Consider the following 24,645-nt stretch of genomic DNA (forward strand, 5'->3'; position numbering starts at 1 on the left):
ATGCAAAAAATATTATTACTATTGCAGTTACTTAATTATTACCATTTATTAAAAGTTCCTGAAGTACATACAGAAATATAAGATATCGTCCTTGTATTCCAAGAGCTGTCATTGGGAACAAATTATTTTTAATTTCCAATGTTTAAGTATTGCTCTATCATTTTCATTGTAAAATGTCACAGACAATAAACACTGCCAGTGGGATGGCTCTGATGGCTCAGAGTATTTGGCCTTTCCAGAGCATAATTTAAGCAAGCAAGAGGAAAATGGGGGTAGTGAGTCAATAGTGACTCACTACGTAGTTTTTGCAACTGCTGACTGTGCAGAGCATATGCCTGTTTAGAGTGTTTCCTAGTCACACTTCTCTTTTTTTCTTGGCAGACCCCAATAAAAACAAGTCATGATTCATGATGGAGGAGCGCGACAGAGAGGAGGAGGGGGAGAAAGGAAAGAGGCTGCATTCAAAGAGTTGAGGGATTCTGTTCTTTTTCATAGGAAGCAAAACCTTCCCTTAATTTCGTTAGGGAGAAGGCCCTGAGTTAAGGGGACTGAGCTTGGGGTCGTCAGGAGGTGCACTGAGTGCTTTCCAACCTAATGAGCAGTGAAACAACTGCGTTGGGTTTCCTGCTCTTTATTTTTCTCCACCTTCTCTCTAGGAGGTAGGTGAGTAATGTCACTGCCTGAGGGCATGCAAGAAAAAGCAGCGGGGAGGCTTGGCTAAAGCACCGATGGGACTGCATACTTGTGTGTATCTGAGGAGCCTAATCCTTGTGAGTATGCGTACAGAAATATACCTAGACAGACAGACAGACAGACAGACAGCGAGAGATCCCCGAGCACTTAACCTGAGTACTGAAACTATGATGAAACATCTAATTCAGGAATCTCCAGGATTAGATAGATATGGAGCAGCAAATCTTTTTTTTATTTCTTCATTTGACAAATTTGTCTGAATCTTCTACATAAATCAGAAAAGTTGGGTATTTCTCCTCTGTTCTCTCACCAAATACATATGGTCACAACTTTAATTTTTCTAATTACCCTTAGTATTCTAATACCTGTGAATTCATGTTCTGGGGTCACAATTTGAGTCAATAAACATTTATTAATTACTTTGTATAACTTTTTGGACTTAGTACTCTGGTTTGAGTTCCCGATATATCTAATCCATTGTTGTTGTGACTGTCTTTCAGGTGATTTTTCAGCTGCATCCTACCCTTACTGACCATATTTGGAGGGTTTTCTTTTGGCAAAGAAACTGGAGTGGTTTACCATTTTCTTCTCAATTTCATTTTACAGATGAGGAAACTGAGGTAAACAGGGTGAAGTGGCTTGCCCATTCAGATAGCTAGTGATTTGAACTCATGATGATGAATCTGCCTGGCACTCTGTCCACTGGGCCACTTAGCTGCCCATCGGATCCATAACATTCACTAAGTTTTCATGGTTTCCTGATAGAAATACTCTCATTCTTTAATTAAAATAATCCATAACAGTCATTAAAGAATGAGAGGAATTCTATCAGGAAACCATGAAAACTTCCCTGTTATATTTTCAAGTTAGCTGAAGCTATCATGGACTCTTCTCTGTACTGTGTAGGGATTTCTAGTAGAAAGAGAATGAGGTCTCTCCCTGCCACCTCCACTCCACTCAGGGATTTCCCTGGCAGCTCCATATTCTCTTTGCTTCCATTCTCCCTGTGTTCATAGAACAGCACCCTATTGACTTACTATCTTCACCTCTCTCTGTTCCTTATTCCCATTTCCTAGTCATTATTCCAAGGCTTAGGGATAGCGGGAAATTTCTTTCTTTAAAGAGAAAAGATGGAGTACTCATCAGAGAAGCTAGGTCAGCTTCTTAATCTTTTATCTTTAATTCTGGGCATTTTCACTGGCTTTTCTCAATGCCTTGAATTCTCTGTCCTCGTCTCTGCCTCCTAGCTTCCCTGGCTTTTTTCAGATCTGTTCAAATCTCACCTTCTACAGGAAACTTTGTCTATTCCTCCTTAATTCTGGTGCTCTTTCTCTATTATTTCTAATGTACCTTGTATATAGTTTGTACATACTTATGAGCCTATTTTCTCATTCATTATATTTTTGAGATTTGCTCTTTGAGAGCAGGAGCTATCTTTTCCTTTCATTTGTGTCTCCAAAACATAGTATGGTGGCTGGCACATAGGCACTTAAATGCTTGATGGTTTGACTGTTCAAGAAAGAATCTCTTTGAAGTACAGCTATCGCTCTTATATCAGTGACAGAGCTGTGGTTTAGATTAGACCTGGGCATTTCCAAGGGACTTAGTAATCACTAATATTTTCATTTATCATTATTACTCTATCATCGTATAGTTCTGGCAGTCAAACATACGAGACTTCAGAGAGGCAGAAGAAACCAGCATTTCCTTTTGACATAAAAAGTACTGTTCCATACCTTTAGTCCCTCATCTTGGCAAAGAAGACATCAAGGAGATAGACGCCTTTTCATATTTCATCTTTGAGGTCCAGGTTGGTTATTGAAGGGGGGGGGGGTTAGTGTGTGGAAAGAAAACCACCTCTTAAGTCAGAGATAGGGATTCAAATCCTATATACAGGAACTTGCTCCCTATGTATTATGGGCAAACCTACTTTGCCTCCCTATATCCCAATTTCCTCAGCTGTTTAAGTTAGAGAAATGGCTTCTGAAATCTCTTCTAGATCTATGATTCATTGTAATTTTACATAATTCGGTGTTAATTACATGGATGTTATTCTCCCCTCTTTATAGTGTTTTAGTATTTGTATGTAGTTTTCCTAGTTCTGTTTAATACATATATACATATGTATATACGTCAACACAAACATATATATAGATGCAGATATATGTACACAAAAAAGCTTGTTGGTCACACAAAAATTCCCAGGTTTCTTCCTCATTCCCTCCCTCCCTCCCTCCCTCTCTGAACCTGAGGAGACATTACTTGACCATGAAAAAATTGTATATAAAAACTATGTCTTTTGCATTTAGATTTATCAGTTCTTTCTCTGGAAGTCAACATTCATAAGTTATTCTTCAAACATTAATTTTATAGCTGTACATAATGTTCTCTTGGTTCTACTAAATTCACTTTTCTTCATTTCATGAAAGTCTTTCCATGTTTTTAAATTAACCTGCCCATTGTTTCTAACAGTGCAATAGTATCCCATCACAATCATATGCTACAACATGTTTAGTCATTCCCCAGTTGATGGACTTCCCCTCAATTTCTAGTTCTTTGTCACCATAAAGACACAGCTGCTACAAATACTTGAGGACACAACAGGTTCTTTTCCTTTTTCCTGATCACCTTAGAATAGAGACCCAGCAGTGGTATTGCTGGGTCTAAGGTTTACACAGTTTTGTAACTCTCTGGGCATAATTCCAGATTGTTCTTCAAAATGATTAAATTGGTTCCCAGTCCTACAGTATGTTAGTGTCCCCATCTTTCCACATTCCTTTCAACATTCATCATTTTGCCCTATCGTTTTAGCCAATCTGAGAGATTTGAGATATCTCAGAGTTGTTTTGATTTGCATTTTTATAATTAGTAATGATTTAGAGCATTTTTTCATGTGACTATATATGGTTTTGATTTCCTTATCCAAAAACTGTTGGTTCATATTTCTTGACCATGTTTCAGTTGAGGAATAGCTCATTCTTATAAATTTAACAAAGTTCTCTATATATTTTAGATATAAGACCTTTCTTTGAGAAACTGTCTATAAAATTTCTCCCCAGTCCCAAATTTTCTGCTTTCTTTATAATCTTGGCTACATTAGTTTTATTTGTATAAAACCCTTTTAATTTAATGTAATTAAAATTAGCCATTTTACATATCACAATGCTATCTCTTTCTAGTTTATCCACAAATTCCTCTCCTATCCAAACATCTGATAGGTAATATCATCCTGTTCTTCTAATTTGCTTATATGCACCTTTATGTCTAGGGTATTTAACCATTTTGATCTTATCTCGGTAAATGGTATGAAATGCTAGTCTATATCCAAATTCTGTCAGACCACTTTCCAGTTTTCCTAACATTTTTACCAAATAGTGAATTCTTATTCCCAAAGCTTAAAATCTTTATTTTTGTCAAATACAAGGTTACTATACACTTATTACATTTTGTACCAATTTACACAGATCTTGCCATACTTCTCTGTATTCAGTTTTTTTAATTCAAAGATATTTTATTTTTCCAATTACATGTAATAATAATTTTCAACATATGTTTTTTTTAAATTATAAGATCCAAATTGTCTCCCTCTCTCCCTTTCCTCCCCACTCTCAGAGATGATAGGGAATTTAATCTGGGTTATACATGTGTTATTATGCAAAACATACTTCCATATTGGTCATTGTTATAAGAGAATACTCATATAAAACAAAAAAAAACAAGTAAAAACACAAATAAATAAAGGGAAAAAATGTATGCTTTGATCTGCATCTAACTCCAACAGTTTGTTCTCTGAAAGTGGATAGCATTCTTTATCTTAAGTTCTTCAGAATTGTCCCAGATCATTGCCCTGCTGACAGGAGCCAAGACTTTCACAGCTGATCATCATATAATATTGCTGTTATTTTATATGTTTCCTGAGTTCTGCTTGTTTTGCTCTGAATCAGTTCATGCATATCTTTTCAGCTTTTTCTGAAACCATTCTGCTTGTCATTTCTTATAGCACAATTGTATTCCATCACCAACATGTACCACAGTTTAGCTACTTCCCAAATGATGGATATCTCCTCAATTTCCAATTCTTTGCCACCACAAAAAGCTGCTATAAATATTTTTTTTACAAGTAGATCCTTTCCCCATTTTTAAATGATCTCTTTGGTATATAGACATAGTAGAATCAAAGAGAGTACCCACAGCTTTGTAGTTCTTTGGGCATAGTTCCAAATCGCTTGCCATAATGGTTGCATCAGTTCATAACTCCACCAACAATGCATTAGTTTCCTAATTTTGCCACATCCCCTCCAACATTTATCATTTTCCTTTGGCATCATATTGGCCAATATGATAGGTGTGAGGTGGTTTTTCAGAGTTGTTTTAATTTGCATTTCTCTAATCAAGAGTGATTTAGAACATTTTTTCCTATGACTATTGATTTCTTCATCTGAAAATTTTTTGTTCATATCCTTTGACCATTTGTCAGTTGGGAAATAACCTGTATTCTTATAAATTTGACTTAGTTTTCCATAAATTTGAGAAATGAGGTCTTTATCAGAGAAATTTATTAAAAATTGTTCTAATTTGTTGGTTTTCTTCTAATCTTGGTTACATTGGTTTTATTTGTATAAAAGCTTTTGAATTTAATACAATCAAAATAATTCATTTTACATCTTATAATACTCTCTAGCTCTTATTTGCCCATGGCCATAAATTCTTCCTTTCTCCATAGATTTGCCAGGTAAATTATCCTATGTTACCCTAATTTACTTCTAATATCACCCTTTATATATAAATCATATCCTCAATTTTGACTTTATCTTGGTATAGGAAGTAAGATATTGGTCTATACCTAATTTCTGCCATACTGTTTCCTAGTTTTTCCCAAAAGTTTTTATTAGTGAGTTCTTATCCCCAAAGCTGGAGTCTTTGGGTTTATCAGACACTAGATTGCTAACGTCATTTACTCCCATATAGTGTGTGTCTAATCTATTCCATTGATCTATTTCTTAGGCAGTATCAGACTGTTTTGATGATTACTATTTTATAGTACAGTTTGAGATCTGATGCTGCAGGGCCACCTTCTTTCACATTTTAAAAATACCCTTGATATTCTTGACCTTTTGTTCTTCCAGATGAATTTTATTATTTATTTTTTTATCATTCTATAAATTAATTATTTAGTAGTTTGATTGGTATGGTAGAGAATAAGCGAATTAATTTAGGTAGAATTGTCATTTTTATTTTATCTCAGCCTGCCCATGAGCAATGAATATTTTCCCAATTGTTTAGATATTTATTTGTATGAAAACTGTTTTGTAATCATGTTCATATAATTTCTGTGTTTGTGTTGTAAAGTAGAGTGCCAGGTATTTTATGTTATCTGAAGTTATGTTAAGTGGAATTTCTCTTTCTATCTCCTGCTGCAAAACTTTGTTGGAAATACATAGAAATGCTGATGATTTGTGTGGGTTTATTTTGTATTCTGCAAATTTGCTAAAGTGACTGTTTCAACTAGTTTTTTGGTTGATTCTCTAGAATTCTCTGAGTATACCAACATATCATCTGCAAAGAATAATAGTTTAGCTTCCTCATTATCTATTTTAATTCCTTTAATTTCTTTTTCTTTTCTTATTGCTAAATCTAGCATTTCTATTCTATTTGTGAAAAATAATTCTCGATACTCCTCTTTTCTGAAGTATTGTTGGTTAATTGACAATATCAGGCTAAAATGTATAATGTCATAGACATAGCTGGATGCCATCACTTTATAGTTAAAGAAACTGAGGTCAGAGCGCTAAAGTTAGACAACTAGAAGACAATGTAAGGACTGTGTTTTGATTCCTAATCTAGTGCTTTTCCTGCTCTAATGATCAAGCTCAGACACACAAATCATCTCCCCAAATAAGCACCAATTGAGTCATGCATTCAATTCTCTTAAAAAAATTTTTTTATCAACTTTGTTTTCTAATATATCCCTTCTATTTTTCTGTCAGTGCAAAATAAAGAAGGGGAAAAAAGCATAAACATCACCTAAAGCCAATAGTATATTATAAACTTCACTTTTAATCCTAAATGCTTAATACAAAGTGAAGTGAATAGAACCAGGAGAACATTATACACAGTAACAGGAATAATGTATGATGAGTATCTGTGAAGGATTTAACTATTATCAGCAATGCAAGTATCCAAGAGAAACTCAAAGAGACTCAGGATAAAAAGGCCATCCACCATCACAGAAGGAATGGATGGAGTCTAAATGCAGAGTGAAGCATCCAATTCTTTACTTTATTTCCTTTATGAATTTTTCTCTAGTTTAAGTGTTACGTGCCCTAGTTCACAACATGACAAACATGAAATATGTATTGCATGATAGCAATACATTATATTATATTATATTATATTATATTATATTATATTATATTATATTATATTATATTATATTATATTATATTATATTATATTACTTGCACTCTTGAGGAGAGGGAGAAGAGATGAAAATGAAGAAAGAAAGAGAACATGGATTGCAAAATGTCTGAAAACAATTATTGAAACTGCATTTGCGTGTAATCTGGGGGGAAAATCGTAACTGCTTACATTAGCCAACTTTTAGTTTTGGCTTATTAGTCTACTTTACTATATTGACTCTTTCACAATGAATACAGTAATAGAAGTCTATGTGCTGTAGTCCATGGAGAGATAGTTACAGATGCAGAGAGATTATCATTTTTTTAAGGCTATCTTTTATTGAATACTAGATCATAAAGGAAATTATTTGTATTTGTATTGTACTAATAAATGATTCGACTCAGCTCTGGGATGATGCATTGGATAGAGGGTAGGATATGAAGTTAGAGAGACCTGAGTTCAAATTCTAATTAAAGACATTTCTAAGCTGTGTCATCTTGGGCAAATAGTATCACTTTTCTTTCCATCAGTCTCTTCATCTGTAAAAGGGGAATAATAAATAGAACCTCTTCCATAGAGTTGTTGTGAAGCTCAAATGAGATAACATTAATCCAGTCCCTTGTAATCATTAAGATGCTACATATATGCTAGCATTTATGTTTAGAATTTATTCATCAAAGAAACTAAAATTTTCAATATTAACTATAATAAAAATACAAACTTAACAAAGGGTTACTCTTAATAAAATCTTTCCCCTTCCCCTTCTCCTAAAATACTGAAGTTTTCCCAGCCTTATCGTTTTAGCTAAACTGGACCTCGATCCTCTACTCCTCTATTTTTCAAGGAAAGATAGCTGGGAAATTCATAGAATGGCAACCTAAGGCACAGCCTTTTAAAATGTAAGATTTCAACTTTTCCGTCTTCCTTGACAAACTTCTAGACACCCAGACTTAAAGGCGGAGCCATGAAAAATTCGTGCCAGAGGAATCTAAAAAAATAATAATAATAATCCTGTCTAGCTGATTGTTTTCCCTTGGCCTGGCTGCAGGTGGCAGGAATCCTGAGGCATGAGCAGGGCCCCTTCCTGGGGTGGGGGTGAGAAAGAGAAGGGCAGACAATCTTTCTGACACTGGCAGGCACTCATCTTCTGTAGGAGCGTCCCCAGAGCAGGTGAGACAGAACTGCTGGGGAGAAGGTCTGCAGGAAGGTCCTTGATAGACCTTGAACGGGGTGGTGGGGTTCTAGCGAGGCTTCTACGTCAGCATCACAGTCTTAGGGAATGGGAGGGGGAAGCAATCGAGCAGGTGAGGAGGGAAGCAGGAGCAGGTGTGCTGTATCTACAGCAACTCCGGAGCCCTAGAGAGAGGGCAAGCCACCGCCTTCCAGAGACACCTCTACCCAGTGGAATTGCGCGTCGGCTAGGGAGGGGAGGGAAAGAACATGAATCATGTAACCATGGAAAAATATTCTAAATTAATTAAATGCAATTTTTCAATCCAGAGAGAGACCTCTGTCCCTAGTGGACTCCAGATCCCAGGCAGTTCCACAGTCTCCCAGTTGCCCCTTCAGCACACCCAAAACTATACTTCAGGACGATAACTTCCATCTTCAGCCTCTTCCATCTTACGCCAGCAAGAAAGCTCCGAAACCCCCAACCACAAATCCATATGATCAATAAACATCTCATAATTATACATACTCCACCAACTACTTTCCATTTGGAGACAATATCACCATCTCTCACCATTCCTCACCAAATGGTATACATCTATGGGATAGCTGATGCTCTCCCCTGCAATTTCCTCCTAGCAGCTAGCGAATGAATTAAAATACATTTACTGTAGCACTCCTCTCTGCCTGATCATTTTCTTTACCCAGATAATTTTCCTTGGATGGGTATGTGCGGGTCAGGCACCAACATGAAAGGAAGAATGGATTCAATATTTAGGACCAAAAGTCATCTTGTGCCCAAAGAAGAGGAAGAAATGATCTCATCCCAGCACAAAATAGGATTGTCTCTGGCCCTTCTGGAGGAGAGATTATTCAAGCAAGGGTTTGCTTTGGATGGTCCAAAGTTTCAGGCAGTCTTGTTTGAATTTAAAAAACAAAACCAAGTCCTGAGGATGTGCACCGTAGCTGTTTAGCCACCAGATGGAGGGCTCTGCTAATTGGAACAGTCAGTGCCAGAGTCTGGCCACCAGTTGGCAAATACAGTCACTAGGAAGGGTGGCCACACAGCGCGGCGCTTGTTAGAGATTTGTTCATAAAATAGGTCAAGTGGGGCTTAAATTAAGCTCGCAGACCAACAGAACTAAAACAAAAGAGGTTTAGTAAGGTGTCGCTTCCTCCTCTCTCTCCCAACCCCAGGAGGAAGAAGAAAGACGGTGCCATTAGAGATGAGCAATTTTTGTAAAAGGTGGGGGACGGGGAATCTCCTTTCAAGTCTGGAACACAAGCAAATTATGTGCAGGCAGTTCCTGGACAAGGTTGGGTATCCCTGATTTAAAGTATGTCAATTAAGGAAGCTTAAGAAAGACACATGATCTAACCAAGTACCTTAAAAGGCAGAGGCCCCAAGATCTAGAGGGAGAGAGGATGTCTCATTCCTGAGGAAAATTGCATGGTTTACTTTTGAAAACAAGAAACACATCTTCTGTTTTGGGGGGATAGTTGGCAGCTTATTCGAGGTAAAATTTTTAGCGTTTAAAAAGTATTTTCTTTCACTTTTATACTGTACTACATAGAGTAAAACCCTGAAACTGGAAGGTAAACTGCAAGTGCAGATCACTTAGTCTAATTCCTGATCCAAATGCTGGTTCTTTCCTATAATATTCCACATAAGTCATCAGTTGGCTTTTGTTTGAACATCTCCAATGACAGGGAGCTCACTTCCTAAAGTAGTAGGCCAATAACATGTTTAGTCAGCTCTGCTTGTTAGGAAGTCCTTCTTTACATGGAACCAAAATATGCCCTTCTGTAACTTCTAACCACTGTTCCTTAGTTTTGTTCTCTCATGTCTAAAGAATAAATCTAATCTCTGGTCCACAAAAGTGCCAGGAATTATTTCTTTTTATAAATTGTGATGAATTTAAATAGGACTTTAGGCTACAAAGGAAAAGAATCTGTGCTTTAGAATCAGAGGACGTGAATGGATTCAAGTGTCTGTTGTGGCTATTAGTCCTTAAACTCTCCGAGCTCCAATTTCTTCATCTGTGAAATGGGCATAACAATACTACTTACTCCCATAAGGCTGTTATAAAAAAAGTGTTTTGTAAATCACAAGGTATGGTATAAATATCAGCTATTGTTTCCATTCCTATTCAGAGGGAGACATTACTTCTAGCCAGGAAAATCTGAGGTTTCCTGAAGAAGGTAGCATATAAACTAGACACTTGAAAGATGGAGATTTCGGCAGACAGAGATTCAGAGAATAAGAGAGGCAAGTAGCCTAATGAAATCATAAATTCAGAGCTAGAAATGAACATAAATCATCTAGTCAACCTACTCGTTTTGCAGTTGAAGAAACTAAGGCTGTGGAGCTTAAGTGATTTGCCAGAGATCACACAGGTATCAAGTGGTGGAGCTGAGATTTATACCCAAGCCCACTGAATCAGAATTCATCCCACTTTCCAGCATAATATTTTGCCTTTATTTTTTCACTTAATTTTATTTTATTTTTTGCAATTACATATAAACAAAAATTTTTGACATTAGCTTTTAAAATATTGAGTTCCACGTTTTCTCCCCCTTCCCCTTCCTTATTTTTTAAAATAACATTATTTTATTTGGTCATTTCCGAGCATTATTCATTGGAAACAAAGATCATTTTCTTCCTCCCCACACCCCCCCATCCCATAGCTGATGCGTGATTCCACTGGGTATCACATGTATTCTTGATTCAAACCCATTTCCATGTTGTTGGTATTTGCATTAGTGTTCATTTAGAGTCTCTCCTCAGACATGTCCCCTCAACCCTTGTAGTCAAGCAGTTGCTTTTCTTCCATGTTTTTACTCCCACAGTTTGTCCTCTGCTTGTGGCTAGTGTTTTTTCTCCTAGATCCCTGCAGATTGTTCAGGGACATTGCATTGCCACTAATGGAGAAGTCCATTACATTCGATTGTACTACAGTGTGTCAGTCTCTGTATACAATGTTTTCCTGGTTCTGCTCCTTTCGTCTGCATCACTTCCTGGAGGTTGTTCCAGTCTCCATGGAATTCTTCCAGTTTATTATTCCTTTGAGCACAATAGTATTCCATCACCAACATATAACACAATTTGTTCAGCCATTCTCCAATTGAAGGGCATCCTCTCATTTTCCAATTTTTGGCCACCACAAAAAACGCAGCTATGAATATTTTTGTACGTGTCTTTTTCCTTATTATCTTTTTGGGGTACAAACCCAGCAGTGCTATGGCTGGATCAAAGGGCAGTCTTTTATTGCCCCTTGGGCATAGTTTTAAATTGCCCTCCAGAATGGTTGGATCAGTTCACAACCCCACCAGCAGTGAATTAGTGTCCCTACTTTGCCACATCCCCTCCAGCATTCATTACTTTCCTTTGCTGTCATGTTAGCCAATCTGTTAGGTGTGAGGTGATACCTCAGAGTTGTTTTAATTTGCATCTCTCTGATTATAAGAGATTTAGAACACTTTCTCATGTGCCTATTAATAGTTTTGCTTTCTTTATCTGAAAACTGCCTATTCATGTCCCTTGCCCATTTATCAATTGGAGAATGGCTTGATTTTTTGTACAATTGATTTAGTTCTTTGTAAATTTGAGTAATTAAACCTTTGTCTGAGGTCTTTATGAGGATTGTTTCCCAATTTGTTGTTTCCCTTCTGATTTTGGTTACATTGGTTTTGTTTGTACAAAACCTTTTTAATTTGATGTAATCAAAATTATTTATTTTGCATTTTGTGACTCTTTCTAAGTCTTGCTTGGTTTTAAAATCTTTCCCTCCCAAAGGTCTGAGATGTATACTATTCTGTGTTCACCTAATTTTCTTATAGTTTCTTTCTTTATGTTCACCCATTTTGAATTTATCTTGGTGTACAGTGTGAGGTGTTGATCTAAACCTAATCTTTCCCATACTGTCTTCCAATTTTCCCAGCAGTTTTTATCAAATAGTGGATTTTTGTCTCAAAAGCTGGGATCTTTGGGTTTGTCATAGACTGTCTTGCTGAGGTCACTTACCCCAAGTCTATTCCACTGATCCTCCTTTCTGTCTCTTAGCCAGTACCAAATTATTTTGATGACCACTGCTTTGTAATATAGTCTGAGATCTGGGACTGCAAGGCCCCCTTCCTTTGTATTTTTTTTCATTATTTCCATGGATATCCTTGATCCTTTGTTCTTCCAAATGCACTTTGTTTTGGTTTTTCTAAATCAGTAAAAAAGTTTGGAAGTTCAATGGGTATGGCACTAAACAGATAGATGAGTTTGGGTAGGATGGTCATTTTTATTATATTAGCTCGTCCTACCCATGAGCAGTTAATGTTTTTGCAATTGCTCAAGTCTAGTTTTAGTGTGTGGAGAGTGTTTTGTAGTTGTGTTCATATAGTTCCTGTGTTTGTCTTGGGAGATAGATTCCTAGGTATTTTATTTTGCTAAGGTGATTTTGAATGGGATTTCTCTTTCTAGCTCTTGCTGCTGAGCTGTGTTGGAAATATAGAGAAATGCTGATGACTTATGCGGGTTTATTTTGTATCCTGCAATTTTTCTAAAGTTGTTGATTATTTCAATTAGCTTTTTGGTTGAATCTCTAGGATTCTTTAAGTAGACCATCATGTCACCTGCAAAGATGGTCTCCTCCTTGCCTATTTTAATGCCTTCAATTTCTTTTTCTTCTCTAATTGCTACTGCTAGTGTTTCTAGTACAATGTCAAATAATAGAGGTGATAATGGGCATCCTTTTTTCACTCCTGATCTTATTGGGAATGCATCTAGTTTAATCCCCATTGCAGATGATATTAGCTGATGGTTTTAGATATATACTGTTTATTATTTTTTGGAACGACCCTTCTATTCCTATGCTTTCTAGTGTTTTTAATAGGGATGGGTGTTGTATTTTATCAAAGGCTTTTTCTGTGTCTATTGAAATAATCATGATTTTTGTTGGTTTGCTTGTTGATATGGTCAGTTATGTGGATGGTTTTCCTAATATTGAACCAGCCCTGCATCCCTGGTATAAATCCTACTTGATCATGGTGAATGACCCTTCTGATCACTTGCTGGAGTCTTTTTGCTAGTATCATATTTAGGATTTTTGCATCTATATTCATTAGGGAGATTGGTCTATAATTTTCTTTCTCTGTTTTTGGCCTGCCTGGCTTTGGAATCAGTACCATGTTTGTGTCATAAAAGGAATTTGGTAGAACTCCCTCTTTGCTTATGTCAAATAGTTTGTATAGTATTGGGGTTAGCTGTTCTTTGAATGTTTGATAGAATTCACTTGTGAATCCATCAGGCCCTGGGGATTTTTTTAGGGAGTTCTTTGATGGCCTGTTGGATTTCTTTTTCTGATATGGGATTATTTAAGAGTTCTATTTCTTCTTCTGTTAGTCTAGGCAATTTATATTTTTGTAAATATTCATCCATATCACCTGGCTTGGTATATTTATTGCTATATAATTGGGCAAAGTAGTTTTTAATGATTGCCTTAATTTCCTCCCCCCTTCCTTATTAAAAAGGAAAACAATTTTATATATTATATGTGTGTGAAACATTCTCATTTTAGCCATGTTGCAAAACACATACACACACAAAATAAAAAACAAGAATAACAAAGAAAGTAAAAAATGTATACATCGGTCTATGTTCAGACTCCATCAGCTCTTTCTCTGGAGGTAGATACCATTTTTCATCATAAGTCCTTCAGCATTGTCCTGGATCTTTGTATTGTTGAGAATAGCTAAGTACTTCACATTTGGTCATCATCCATAAATGTGTGTACATATATGCATATGTGATATATATTTTGTTTATCCACTTGGAGTCTTTGGAATTAAATAAAAAAAGGAAGGAGAAAAATACTATGTGGACAGATTTGCCAAGTCTATCACTGTATGCTAGCAATTAACATAAGGAGCATATGAAAACACATGTCCTCAGATGTCTAGATACATATATACAAAGCATGTATAGGTAATAGAATGAACTATAGATCTTAATGTAAGGGGGCCATTAAAATACACTTTTATTCATATATTTTACTTTTATATCACCTATGTTTCTTCCCCTTTGCCTCCTATTCCTCTTATATAAAAGATTAAAACAAGAACAAAGCAGTTCAACAAAAGTGTCTAACACATTTTTAAAAGTCCAGTGTTATAGAGTTCCATTCTGATAGTCCTCTGCCTCTTCAAATCTCTTCTTTGGGGTCAAAGCTGATCATTATAATTTTTCTCTTTTTTTTAACCTTTACCTTCCAACTTAGACTCAAATTGGTGTATTGGTTCCAAAGCAGAAGAGCAGTAAGGGCTAGGCAATGGGGGTTGAGTGACTAGTTCAGGGGCCACAGAGCTAGGAAGTGTCTGAGATCACATTTGAACCAACAGCCTCCCTTTTCTAGGTCTGGCTCTCAATCTACTAAGCCACCTAGTTGCCCTAGTCATTATAATTTCATAGCATTTAGTTTGAACTATTTGGTTGTTCTTTCCATTTATATTGTTGTAATTATCATAAACATTGTTCTGATTCTTCTTCACTTTTCATAAGTTCTGGTGTTTTCCCATTCTTCATATCATCATACCCATAGTTTTTGGGAAGCAATAATATTCCATTTTATTCATGTAACACCATTTGTTTATTCCCTAATTGATCTTTGTTTCTAGTTATTTGTGATTTCAAAAAAAATGCTCCTATAAATCTTTTTACATATATGGATTCCTTTTTTATGTTGATCTCATTTAATTATATGTGGAATCTCTGGGTCAAAGCTACTGTTCAGTCGTTTTCTTCGCATAATTCCAAATTGCTTTCCAGAAAGGTTGGACTGATTCACAGCTCTACCAATAACATCCTTAGTGTGCTATCTTTTTTCAATCTCTCCAGTATTAATTATTTTAATCTTTTATAATGTTTTCCAATTTTCTGGGTGTGATGTGAAATCTTGGAATTATTTTTATTTGAATTTTTCTCATTATTAATAAGTGGGGTTGATTATTCAAATGGTTATTTATATAAGTTTGCTATTCTTTTGAAAACTATTTGCTTATATCCTTTGATCATGTATTAATTGGGAATGATGCTTAGTCCTTTTGTGAGTGAAAAATCCCCTACTCCCTTATATGAGGATTCGATTTTAATGTTAGCAGTAGTCTTTAGGTAATCATAATTGTAATTCTAAGATAGTTAAATAAAATTGGCTTAAGTGATTTAATATCACAATACACTGTATATATATATATATTACATATATATATATATATAAACTTAGGTATAAGTTTAAAGTTTTGAATTAAGTAAATAATGGCTTTAGCATAGGTAATCATGGTTAGCGTAGGCCTCAGTTTGGGGCCTCAGCCTTTAAAATTGCTATATCATGCACCCTCAGCAATTGTGGTTTTGAACTTTTGATCCAGTATACATCACCAGGCTTGACCTTGGGCTCAAAGCTTATTACCATCCAGAACCACCCACTCATCACCATTTACATCAAGCTTAGAAAGTAGGATTCAGGCTCCCCTGGTCCCCTTTTTTATCAAGTGACTTCTTGTACCAATGAGAAGGACTTCTTAGTTGCCTCAACCAATAAACATTGATTCCGTGTGCCTCTATTTTTAGATGGGTATAACTATTGTCTTGGACTATTTTTACTGGTATATAAATTGTGATATTCTTGAAATATAAAAGAAGGTCTCTCACAGTGCTCTGGGTCTTTTGGTCTTGCCCAGAAGTTCGGCTTTATTGTGAGACTGGCTCTCTCCAAATAAACCTATTTCTTTTTGGCTTAGAGACTCTATTTCTCTTATTTGACTTTTTCTGCTCAGAGAATTTTCCCCACATTTAATGTTTTTTTAAATTTTCCTATATACCAAACCTTAGATGTTTGCTTAGTCAACCATTTCCCTTTTTTTATCCTAGTTGAATTAATATTGTTTCTACAAAAGCTTTTTAATTTCATGTAATCAAAATTATCTTTTATCTTTTGTTATCACCTCTATTCCTTGTTTGGTAAGAAATTCATCAGCAAGGAAGTAATTTGGGCATCATGAGTATCCCTTACACTCAATGAGATGACTCTCATAACTACAGTAAGAATCAAAATACCTTTTTAAAAAGGAAAAGAAAGATAAAAAAAGAGTAACGGAGGACCATTATATATTAAGATAGGCTCAAATGAGGCAACTGGGAGTCAGTCAGAGAAAGCATAGAAAGGGAAAAGAGGATGAGGATCAACAAAGAAAGAAAGAGAAGCATTATCATTGGCCTATTCTACAAACAGAACAAGGAAATAGAAAAGGAATTTGGGAAACATCACAGACTTACCATTGAGACTTGATAGAGTGATGGGGCACTCTAATGATTCAAACATTCACTGGTGCTATCTCTGACAAAAGTAAAGCAGCTGATAGATTCTCTACATGCCTTAATGATCATTTTATCCTTCCAAAGTAAGAGGAAGCAACACAGGGCATTACTGCTTTTGGGGACCTGATCCTGGCTGATGAAGTAGAAATGATGAGGACTCTGAGGGCAAAGGATCAATCCATCATGAGAAGGTGAGGGCAAAGGAAAGAAAAGCCCAATATGGTTTAGTATATACCTTTCCATTTATGAAGAGAAAATCTGTCCTTGGCCTTGTGATTTTTATATTTATGCAAGTAATTTGGGTGGAACAATAGGAGGTATACTTGCTAAATTTGCAGATGACATAAAGACAGGTGGGAGGTTAACAGATTGGATGGCAGACAGTATATTCCCAAATATTTCCAGACTAGAACACTTGGCCAAAGCTTTGAATAAAATTAAACTTATTAGGGATAAATGCAATGTTCTGAGCCTGAATTTTTAAAAATTGCAATCCGTAAGTAGTAGGTCAAGGAGACACATCTCCTATGAAACATCTTCTATGAAAGAGATCTAGGGATTTCATTGGCCTACAATCTCAAATTGAATCAAAAGTCTAACACTTTAGCCGCCAACACCAGAAAGTTTATAGAACCAATGTTATTGTTATTTGTCCTTTGTTTTCAAAGAAGTTGACTAGTGATTGTACAGAATTGGTGGATGACCATGGCCTCTTCTGTCTAAACAAATTCTAAGAGTTCCACAGCACCTGCTTCAGCCACTTTCATGACCTTGAAACAAACTTCTCATCCAACCATTCTGCCAGGGGAAAATCTTATACACCTGGGATAGATACCCCCCTAATTAACCAATGTGTTTGAGGCCTGTTGGTAATCCTCAGCCTCGTTTAGCCCCTGTCCTCTTCACTGATTGAACCTCATTGGGAGGTTCTTTGTCATCATTTTAGGAAATACCTAGACAAGTTGAAACATGTCTAGAAGATAACTACGGTGGTAAAATTAGGACTACAAGGCACAATAAATGAATATTGGTTGAAAGAACTAAGACATGATATTTGTCTTCAAGACTTTGAAGGGCCTGTCATGTAGTAGAGGGATCAGATGAATTCTACTTTAATCATTAGGAAAGAACTAGGAGTTAGGGACAGAAGTTACAAGTAGGCAAATTAGGGTTTGAAATTTTTTTACAATTATAGTTCTCTGAACATGGAATGAATGATGTCCCAATAACTGGTGGGTTCTGCCTCATAGAGCCTGGATTACTACATCTTTGGGTATGTGGAAGAGAGAATTTTTGTTCAGGCATGGGTTGGACTAAATAGCTTCTGAGGTCTCTTCCAACTCTCAAATTCTGCCAATTTTTTCAGAGGTGGACAAGGAGAAGGCATTCTAGGCATGGAGTTAGGAAAGTGCTGATCAAGACAAGGTACCTGAATAGATTAGTCCTCTTCTCAAAACAACTTATCACCTCTAAATTTTTCTGTGTCATAGAATCCTATTCATATGGCAGAACTCCCAGCCATGGTGTTCAATTTAATATTTTCTATCACAGAATTGAGTTCCTTCAAAGGTGATAATAATCAAACATCAAATCCCTTAGCAAAAAGTCAGTTGTAGACTGATAGAAAGCCAAATTTCCACAGAAACATATTTAGAAAACAGGTAAAAGTAAAGGTTTTTAAAGAAAACACCTCTAAACTGACCCTTGATTCTTAAAATTGGTACAAAACTGGAATGGGGTCAGTTTTCCTGGGGTTGCTCCAGCCTATGGGAAGTCCCTCTAAACGCCCTCATTTCATATTCTTGGCATTGGGCCAGGGCAGAGGGAGGGCATTTTGCCAATTGCTGAAACATTCATTTTGTGACATTTGGTATTTTGAGGGTAATGGTTAACAATGTCTGGTGTTCATTCTTTCAAATTTTTGTAAGTTTCTCTACCAGGATGTAGATTCCACCAGAAGTATGCAAGCCAAATATCCATTCAAAATTCAACTGATAGGAACTGCCATTCCAGGGTCAAACTCTAGAGATCATGCATAAATGCAGAGAGAAGGCCATTCCTGGCATCTGACTGCCTAACCTGTGCTATCCCTTTTATAAAGCCCAAGATAAATATGTCTCAACATGGCATTAATTACTTTTTTTAATGGTGCCAAAATATTCTTCTCAAGATATGATCTTTCATTTCCAAAATGAAGGAGACTAAAATACATTTTTACTGTGTGCCTTTATTTTTTGCCTCAAGACAATTTTTGTGGAATTGACTGATAAAAATGGAACCTTTTGTTGCTACAAATCCAAACCACAGTGTCACTTGTCAGATGTGTACAGGCACATCCTATGTATAGCCCGTTAGTTTTACTTACTAAGCTGAGAATAAGACAGTTGATCCCTTCATACTGTACTTACTTTCTCTCAAAATAGCATCACTTTAAAGATACCACTCATTCCTCCTTGTTCATTTTTGTTCTGGATACATGCTTCTTTTATGTTGCTTTTGCTTGCTATGCTTTGCTTCAAATGCCACCTTAGCTTTTTTACCCCTCTTCTGCAATATCCCACGGAGCCCATTTTGATTCCTCTTTCCTCCTTGCTACTAATATGTTGGCCCATTCCTTTAGAGTCTATATTCTTTACCATTTGACTCTTCTTTGACCCTGAGATTCAAATCTTATTTCTTCCACATGCCAATCAATCAACAAGCATCTATTATGTGTTTGGAACTATTTTAGACATTGGTGATACAAATACAAAAATCTAACAGTCCTTGTTTTTGAGGATGTTATTCTTTTGGGGAGAACACATGCATATAAAAAAAGTATATATAAAATAAGTACTTTTCTTTTTTGGTGAGGAGAAAGGCAATAGCACCTAGAGGAATGAGAAAAGGATTGCTTTAAAAGATAGCACTTTTGTTTTGTTTTGTTTTTGTTTTTGTTTTTAACAAACAAGGGATTCTAAGAGGCCTGGATGAGGAAGGAGTATATTCCAGGTCCAGGGGAAAGTCACTGCAAATATATGATCTAAGAGGAATGAATGAGCACTATCACAAAGATCACTTTGGGGGGACTAAAGAGTATAAGAAGTGGGGAAATGTTTAATAATGCTGGAGAGGAAAATTGAGGACAAGTTGTGTTGGGATTAAAAAGCAAAACAGAGCAGTTTACATTTGATATGAGAGGCAACTGGGAGCCATCTGAATTTATGGAAGAGGAGAGTAATATGTTCATACCTTCACATTAGGAAAATCACTTTGGCAGATTAGAGAAGAGAGAGACTCGGGGGCAAAAAGCCCAAAGAAGGAGCTCAAGTAGGACTGGCAAAGGTGATAGACATCTAGAGTGAACTTCTGAACTAGGGTGGTAGCCAGGTGAGTAGAGAGAAGGGGACAGATTCCAGAGGTAGAAATGACAAGATTTGGTAACTGACTGGATGTGTAAACTGAGTGAAGAGTTAAAGACAAGGTTATGGTTATAAATATGGATCACATTTGAAGAACATCTGTACTAAGTAAGATCAGAGATTTTCCCAATTTCCTATTTTGGATTTACATAGCAAATCCATTTGTTGCTTCTTCACCTTCAACCTGGAACAGAAATGACCTATTCAAATGTAATAAACTTCAGACTTTTAATATGGATGTCTAAATTCCATTCCATGTTTCCATCTTTTGACAATGAATGACCCTCTTCTTTGGTTATCATGTCTATTGAACAGGGATATTATCTCTCATGCCCCTTTAGAGAAAATTGGATAAAATGATAGAAATTTGCTTATATCTATTTGGAAATTAAAGTTCCAGATAATTCAAGGTTTGTATTATTTTGCTCAATTACCATCTAATTCTTGAAGCAAGCCAACTGTACTCAACAATTCCTGTTGGGTAATCAGAATGGAAAATTATAGGTGGGACAAGAGAATGTTTCACAGGCACAGAATGACTTTGCACATTGTTCATCTTCTTGGGTATCCTTAGGCATTTGGTTAAGGATGAGAGGGAAGCCAGTCCCACCCATAAATAGAGGGCAGGGCTGTAACACCCACCAGGTTCCATGTATTCTCAGAATAGATGTCAGTTACTTACCTGGCAACTCTGCCCCCTTTGTGGGAGATGTCAGATTTTCCATCAGTTTGAGAAATGTGATCAGGATCTTTTAATCAAATCTCACAACTTGTATGCTCCCGTTCAACAGGCCATTTTCATTCATCTATTTCCTGTGTGTATTTCTCTGAAGGTCATTTACAAGGACATACTGTAAAAAAGACTGAGAATGGTAGAAATAAAGCCTAACAGGTTAATATTGATATACCTGACCTTTCCAGTTCCCACATCCAAGCTATAAGTGGCAAGCTAGGCAAAAGCTAGAAATCTGTTTCCTCTCCCTCCAGTTTCTATACACTTGATAACTGCCTGAATAATAAGCTCTGAATACCTTTCAGATCTTTCCTGAAGGTGACACTCTATGATCAAGCAGGGCATCCTTAGACTTTGCTTGGCTTCTAGACAATTGTTTCCACTCTTCACCTCAAGCTCACCTAATCTTACTATCAGGTATAAGCGTTTAATTTCCTTTTTCCCTGAAATACCAAACAAGTCTTAGCAGGCTCCCCTCATGGATATTATAGTCCCACCAAGGAAGGATTAGGTCTAAATCCTTTGGAGTTACTTCAGTCTTTAGCAAGTCCTTTTAAATTCCTGAGTTATTCTAAAGTCTTTCTCAAGTCCTGCTAAATTCCTTAAAGGGTTTAAGGAAGGTTCTCTACTAATCTCCATTTCTCCAAACTCCCTTCATATCCAAACAATCTCTTTTATTGCCCCTCTCCACTCCAGCTTTCCCCATCACTGGCTTGGCCATAAGTCTGTCCTTGATTGGTGCTCATTCCCAAGGTCATATGGAAGGACTATGAGTGGCCTCTTTGCTGTTGCTTACCTCATATTTTGCCAAATACTTGGAATTGTCTTCTTATCAATGTCGAGAAGCCATTCCTTTCTCAACAGCCATATTGCATTTATTATTAATCAATCTAGCACTAAGTAAGCACTTACTGTGTGCTAAGAACTATGTTAAGAAGTAGAGACATGAATTAAAAAAATAAAACAGAACCTGCTCTCATTTTTACTATAATAATTGGCCTTTTAAATGGTTATCAAAGCTTTGCAGAGTGCACTATCCTATAATTATCTTATTTGATCTTACTATAGTTAATAGATTCATGTCTTATAAAAAAGGATATGAAAGCCTAGAAGTTAAGTGATCTGCCTAAGAATTGGCAGAGCTGAGATTTGTACTTAAACTCAGAAATGTCCAGAATCCAAATTTGGTGCTCTTTGCTCTATTCCATGATGCTGCTCACCAAGTATTTAATATGTATTTACATAGTATTTTAACATTTACAAAGTACTTTATTTTTGGTTCAGTCATTTTTTAATTTTAGCTGGGGTTTTTTCTTGGCTTTCATGTCGGTCATTTTACAGATGAGGAAATTGAGGAAAATAGGGTTAAGTGATTTGTCCAGGGTCACACTGCTACTGTCTGAGGCTGGATTTGAACACAGGAAGATGAGTCTTCTTGACTCTGAGTCCAGTACTCTATTCATTGCACCACCTCACTGTCCCATGCAAAGTACTTTAAGTCATCTCATTTGATGTTCACAAGCCTTTGAAATAAATGCTATTATTATTCCCATTATACAGATGAAATTGAGGGTGAGGGAGGTTATTTTACTTCATGTAATGTATTGAGTGTTCAGTGGTTGGTGCTATGCACATCAAATTAAAAACAGAATCCTCCATAGTCATCATTACCTACAAATCAATTGTCAAGAATTAGCTTTCAGGAGTTAATGTGAGCAGGAAACCCAAAGTGCCACTGTGGTGAATGATGGCCTGCTTATGGAGGGCTTAAAAAACAAAGTAGAGGAATCTGAAATTCATATGGTAAGCAATAGGGAGATATTTGTTAGTCTTTTGAGCAAGAGAGTGACATGATGAAAATGATCCTTTAAGATAATTTTAGATGGTGTAGTAGGGCCCCTTTATCTGCAGGGGCTACATTCCAAGAGGTACTATGGATGACTGAAACTACAGATATAAGCAAACACTTGCTAAATATTTAACCTCAGGTAACTGAATCTGTGGATTACCAAATCAACAGATGTGGGTGCACTACTGCACTACCAGCACTACTACTCTTGCTTTGGGGGGCCATTATTACAGTAAATGGGGGCTTTCTTAAACAAAGATCCTGTGACAATGCTACAATGAATGCAATTAGTGAGAACACTAGAGGCAGCCTGGAGGAAAGTTTCACATGGGAGCATAGGTATGGGGACAAAGGGAGATGAGTTATATACTGGGTTAGGAGATTTCCCCATGTTACCACCTGCATTTGCTTGGTGGGCAGTTTGAAACTCATGAACCATTTATATTTTTTATTTTCTGGAACTTTCCACATTTTCCATTTTTTTAAGTTTTTTTTTCCTTGTACTTAACTATGGGTAATGGAATCAGCAGATATAGAATCAATAGATATGGGAGAACAACTACAACATACATGATAGATTGCAGTGGAAAGAAAATGGAGGCAGCAGAAAGGCCAACCAGCAGAAAGGTCTTAGAGTAATTCCACTGCAGTAATTATTATAATATTAACAATTAGAGTAAGGGATTGACAGGGAGAATGTAGAGGAAGAGATAAAGCTAAGAGATCAAGCAAAGATGAAACAATCAGATTGGATAGATTAGATGTAGAGGGTGAAAGTGAAGTAAAGAATTTAGAATGGTTTAATGTTTTTCATCTCTAAGAAACATAATTGAAACCACTAATAGAAATGATTGAGGAAAGAGAAGTTAATCTCAGCCATGGAACTGCTTATAGTTTCCATTTACCCAACTCCTAAATTTGATTCTTCATAACACCTCATTTGTTGTTGTTGTGTCATTTTCCAGTTGTGTCCAACCAACTCTTTAGGGTTTTCTTGGTAAACATACTGGAATGGTTTGCCATTTTGTTCTCCAGTTCATTTTACAGATGAGGAAAATGAGGCAAATAGGATTAAGTGACTTACTCAGAGTTACACAGCTAGTGTTTGAGGCTAGATTTGAATTCAGGAAGATCAGTCTTCTTGACTCTAGGGCTGGTACTCTTTAACTACTGAGCCATTTGGATGATTTCAATAGTCTCTTTTTGGGGCTCCCTGCATTTAAGCTCTCCTCTTTCTAGTCTTTGCTTCATAAACAAATGCTGCCAAAGAGATTTTCCTCAAGTGCAGGTCTGATGATATTAAACTTTTGCTCAGAAAACTTGTTATTCCCTATTAGGATCACTAGGATCAGTTGTAATCTCTTCTGCTCAGAATCTGATTTGCTCAAGTATTTCATGACCAGGCTCCTAACTACTTTTTTGCCTTGATATCCATTACTTCTCTTCGCAGACTCTCTTAGCCCAGCCAAATGAGCCATCTTAACTGTTCTTCACTCATGACATTCCATTCCCATTCTCAGTGCCTTTGTACAGGCTGTGCCCTGTGTTGGCAATGCATACCCTTCTTGTATCAGCTCTTCGAATCCTTAGTTTCTCTCAAAGCTCAACTCAAGAGCCACCTCTTGTTCATATTAAAAAAGAAATCAATCTACATGCACATCTTAAAAGCCTTCCAGATACTGTACTGGGTGCTGGGACATACAAAGTAAAAAACAAAATGGTTCTTGCCCACAAGGACCCTAAATTCTATCAGAGAATATGACATCTATCCATATATACATACACAAAATATATGAAAAAAAGAAACAGGATAATTCAGATGGAGGAACAATTATTTGGGAGCAGGAAGGTGAGGATCAAGAAGGTTTTCTTGTCTGAATGGTAATATAGTTAATTGGATTCATAGTTGGTTGAATAGCTAGCTATGTACCCAAGAAGCATTAATTAGTTGGTTGATGTCATCCTGTAAAGATGCCTTTAATGGCATGTTGCAGAGATAACATTTTTATAGGGACATTAGTGAAAATATAGGGTACCC

The 24,645-nt window shown here is 36.4% G+C and overlaps 1 long non-coding RNA gene across 3 annotated transcripts in view; it reads right to left on the reverse strand.

Annotated features, from left to right (window-relative positions):
• Nucleotides 1-10,853: 10,853 nt before the first annotated feature.
• The window catches only part of LOC107651823 (uncharacterized), a 57,370-nt gene continuing 43,578 nt past the window's right edge, over nt 10,854-24,645 (reverse strand). For all 3 annotated transcript variants that reach the window (XR_008917652.1, XR_001628926.2, XR_008917651.1), the window contains 2 exons: nt 20,708-20,888; nt 10,854-11,326 (listed from right to left, as the gene is read on the reverse strand). This is a non-coding gene — a long non-coding RNA (uncharacterized LOC107651823). The remainder of the gene's footprint in view (nt 11,327-20,707; nt 20,889-24,645) is intronic.

Source organism: Monodelphis domestica, chromosome 3 (genome assembly GCF_027887165.1).
Source record: "Monodelphis domestica isolate mMonDom1 chromosome 3, mMonDom1.pri, whole genome shotgun sequence".
Taxonomy (NCBI): Eukaryota; Metazoa; Chordata; class Mammalia; order Didelphimorphia; family Didelphidae; genus Monodelphis; species Monodelphis domestica.